Source organism: Microcebus murinus, chromosome 15 (assembly GCF_040939455.1).
Source record: "Microcebus murinus isolate Inina chromosome 15, M.murinus_Inina_mat1.0, whole genome shotgun sequence".
NCBI classification, from domain to species: Eukaryota; Metazoa; Chordata; class Mammalia; order Primates; family Cheirogaleidae; genus Microcebus; species Microcebus murinus.
In genome coordinates, this window is record NC_134118.1 from 57,490,632 (window position 1) to 57,495,173 (window position 4,542).

Here is a 4,542-nt window from a genome sequence, read left to right on the forward strand (position 1 = left end):
ATTTCCATTAACCAGACTTTTTAGGGATTCCATTAATTAAATGAGCACACAATAGAAATCACTATAGTTTGAGAAGCAATCATACTTAAGGAGAGCAAACTTTTTCAAAATTTAATTCTAGAATGAAGGAAAGGGATCCTCCACTTAGGGATAAATACTAAAGAGTTCTCTGGTAGCAGAAAGCAGTAAGTAATAGTTCAAATGGCTCAGTTAGTAAAAGAACATAGTTCCAGTCAACCAGTGTCAGATATATGGCAACTTGCATCTTAGGCAGTCAAGACTATTAGTTAATTTTAGAGCATGTTTCCACAATATAACATTTCAATATATATTATATTTGTATTTATTGTATGGCTAAATATCCTAAAGATAAGCATGGGTAATATTTTAGCATGTTAGAGCTAATCAGAAACATTAATACTGAATTGTTAAAAAAAATACTAAATTGTTAAATTTGAAAATATAAAATATAAAACTTTCATAAAAAAAAGCTCTAGCATTTTAGTCTTTGTAAATATTATACAATGACATTTGAGTCAAGATTTTAAAAATTTATTAATTAATGAATTTAAATTTAAAAATTTCTTTATATTATAGGAATTATAATATTTTTAAAAACCTTCAAAACCTTGCACAACTTTTCAAAAGTCAATGGCTAGAGTATTTTCATACTATATATCTGATACCAAAATATTCTAATTCCATACATGAAATTCATCTTTTAATTTTAGGTAAGCTATTGACTAGCTTATTTAAGAATGAGCATAATCAATGATGAATCTTCTTCATAAGTACAATTGTATATAGATAGAAAACACTCATATGCAGTTTACTTTACTTACATAAAACACACACACAAAAACACAGACACATTTTTAAAGGGTTGCTTCCTGTGGAAGTTTAGTCTTATATTGTTCAGGCAAATCAAGTCATGTTGTAATGATGTAGATTTAAAGCTGCTTAGCAATGGAAGCCTGTATTTTGATACTAAATAGTTTAAGTCTAATACCTAAATTATATTCCTAGTGTTATTTCTAACATGCTTCTTGTTGTGGGTTCTTTCTGTTCTTTTTAAAAACAAATTAGCCATGAGTTATAATTATGTCTCTTAGTGTAATTAATGTAAATATGGTGTGTGGAAGAATCTGAGAGAGATGCCAGAAAGTGCCTTCAAAATTAAAATGTAGCAAAATACCAAGGGTATAAGATTCCATGGTGATTTCCACAGTGCTCTTCCCTCCCTTTCATCCCAAAGGTCAAATTATGTTCAGATTATTGAAATGCTTTTAGTTCACATTTCAGGAAACTAGTTTCCAAATTGAAGATTTAGATTCCCATATCCCTCAAATTAATCTGTAATGTTTAGATATTGCAGAAATATGGCTTCAAAAGTTAAGGAGTAAGGCTCTTTTCTTCTCAGGTAACAGTCTTCTTAAGGATTATGTAACTGTGTTTAATAATTAGAATCTATTAGGGCTTTTGAATGAACTTGAAACTTTATTATCCTTCCTATTTCAAGTATGTTTAAGGAGGGAATGGTTGACATTGAAAACTTTTCAAATCTCTCTCTCTCTCTCTCTCTCTTTCACACACACACACACACACACACACACACACACACACACACACACACACACACTAGTTGTATCAAACCCAACTCTTTCTTTGGACTGTTAAGGGAAATGCACAAAATTACTTTGAACATTAAATTCAGTATGTTCACCACTCAAGGTTGGTTGTGCATCAGCCAGATGTTTATATTCATTCATTCACTATACAAATATTTGCTGAGCAATCAGTGTATGCCAGTATACTGGGAATTTAAGTTTAAGTACTAGGAATAAGTGGTAAAACTAACAGATGAAAATCCTTGCACTCATGGAGATTCTAATCTGGTGAGGGCAATACACACCTTAAAAATACTGATATAAGGGGAGATACAGAGTGTATATGTATGTGGGTGTGTGTGTCATGTATGTTGTGAAATGTGTGCAATTTTCCATATGGCAGCCAGAGAAGACCTCAGTGATAATGTGACACTTGAGTAAACATATGAAGAGGTGAGGGAAGGAGGCATGTAGATATCTGTCCTTGAGGGAGGCTTGCTTGGAGTGTTTGGGGGAAAAGCCAGGTGACCGGGGTTGTTGGGCAGAGTTAAGAAGATGGCAGTAGGAGATGGAGTCAGAAGGCAATAGAAGGTCAGATTGTGGAGAGCGTTAAAAACAATGGTAAAGATTTATTCAGTTTAGGAGTGATCTGACTTATATGTTAAAAGATCACTCTGGCTTCCTTGTGAAAAATAAACTAAAGGGAGCCAAGGCTGAAGCAGAGGCAGCAGTTGCAAGGCTATTGCAGCTGTTCAAGGGACCAGTGATGGGACAGGGTGGGAGGAAGGGAGGCACTGAGAAGTATTTTTAAATATATTTTGAAAACAGACTGGATGAAGCAAATATGAGAAATAAAAATACATGTTATAGTTCTTTTGGGTGGTATACTTTTATAACTGGAACTAAGGAAGAACCAAAGTAAAAATTAATACTTTAGGATGTAAAAAAACCTGTGGACTAGGATTTAATAGACATCTATCCTAGTAGCTGTTGTGTCTTTAACTAGCTGTGTGATTTTTTTTTTTTTTTGGTTGGCACCAGTGTTTATTTCAGGAAGAAAGGCTAGAAGGCCTCATCTGTCCAGTGGGGGCCGGGGGCCTCCAGCTTCTCACTTGGCCTTTGGGTTACGGAACTTGCGTCCAGCAAAGATAGCCTTGTCCCTGAGAGCCTCCTCAATCCTCATGAGTTGGTTGTATTTGGCCAGACGCTCCGAGCGGCAGGGGGCGCCAGTCTTGATCTGTCCTGTGCACAGCCCCACCACAAGGTCGGCGATGAATGTGTCCTCAGTTTCCCCGGAGCGGTGGCTCACCATCACCCCCCAGCCGTTAGACTGAGCCAGTTTGCAGGCCTGGATGGATTCAGTCACCGAGCCGATCTGGTTGACCTTCAGCAGCAGGCAGTTGCAGGCCTTCTTCTCAACGGCCTGGGCAATCCTCTTCGGGTTGGTGACTGTGAGGTCATCCCCCACGATCTGGATGTCCACCCCCGAGAGGAACGAGGTCCAAGTGGCCCAGTCATCCTGGTCAAAGGGGTCCTCAATGGAGACCACAGGATAGTTTTTGATGAAGCTCTTGTACAGCTCCCCCAGCTTCTCCCCAGTGATGTGCCGTGCGGATCATCAGGTGACTTGAAGTCAAGATCGTACTTCCCGTTGCGAAAGAACTCAGAGGCTGCCACATCCATCCCGATCACCACCTTGTCTGGGTAACCTGCCGCCTGGATGGCTGTCTTCAGCAGCTCCAGGGCCTCATTGTTCTCCAGGATGTTGGGTGCAAAGCCGCCCTCATCACCCACGTTGGTGGCATCCTTCCCATACTTGGACTTGATGACCCCCTTGAGGTGGTGGTAGACCTCGGCTCCAATGCGCATGGCCTCCTTGAAGGAGCTGGCTCCCACGGGCAGAATCATGAACTCCTGCATGGCCAGCTTGTTTCCAGCATGGGAACCCCCATTGATCACATTGAAAGCAGGCACTGGGAGTATGAGGTCAGGGTTCCCCGCGAGATATGCGATGTGTCGGTAGAGTGGGACCCCCTTCTCAGCTGCTCCTGCCTTACACACGGCCAAGGACACGCCCAGGATGGCATTGGCCCCAAACTTGGACTTATTCTCGGTTCCATCCAGCCCAATCATAAATTTGTCAACTTTTTCTTGATCCACAACGCTTAGTTTCTTTTCCAGCAGAGCGGGGCCTAGAGTCTTGTTGATGTGTTCCACAGCCTTCAGGACTCCTTTCCCCAGGTAGCGGGATTTGTCTCCATCTCTTAGTTCCAGAGCTTCATAGATGCCTGTGGAAGCCCCACTGGGCACAGCTGCTCGAAATCGGCCCTTACCTGTGTACAGATCCACCTCCACGGTGGGGTTGCCCCTGGAGTCCAGGATTTCCCGGGCAAAGATTTTCTGCATGGCCATGGCTGGGATGTCTTCGGTGGGGGCTTGGATGGAGCTCCGAGTCTAGGTGGCAGCTGGGACAGTGTCCTAGCTGTGTGATTTTGACCAAAGTTTTTTCAAGGCCTTGATTGTATTGGCAAATGAGGGTGAGTGTTAGAACAGAGCCAAATCTTCCCACTCCCAAGGGGCAATTAAAACTTTGTAAATAAAGTTTTATTGTTTTATTCAAACACAGTCATGCTTATTTGTTTATGTATTGTCTTTGGCTGCTTTTACACTACAATAGCAGAGTCTAAAAGTTACACAGACTATATGGCTCATAAAGCCTAAAGTACTTACTATTTGGCCCTTTACAGAAAAGGTTTGCTGACTCTTGAATTATGAATTCAATGAAGAAAGATTGCAAATATTTAGGGTTTTCAGTAGTATTTTATATTTAATATTGCAAAAGGCCTATAAAGAATTGCATATTTTCTATGCAGCCAGTCAAAATCAGATCATCAGAAATAGGTGGCTACATCATAGGTTGGAAAATATTTGTGAT

At 40.5% G+C, this 4,542-nt stretch overlaps 1 pseudogene; it reads right to left on the minus strand.

Moving 5' to 3' along the window:
* Nucleotides 1-2,621: 2,621 nt before the first annotated feature.
* On the minus strand, nt 2,622-4,080 carry LOC105882090 (beta-enolase pseudogene; annotated as a pseudogene).
* Between the last annotated feature and the right edge of the window lie 462 nt (nt 4,081-4,542).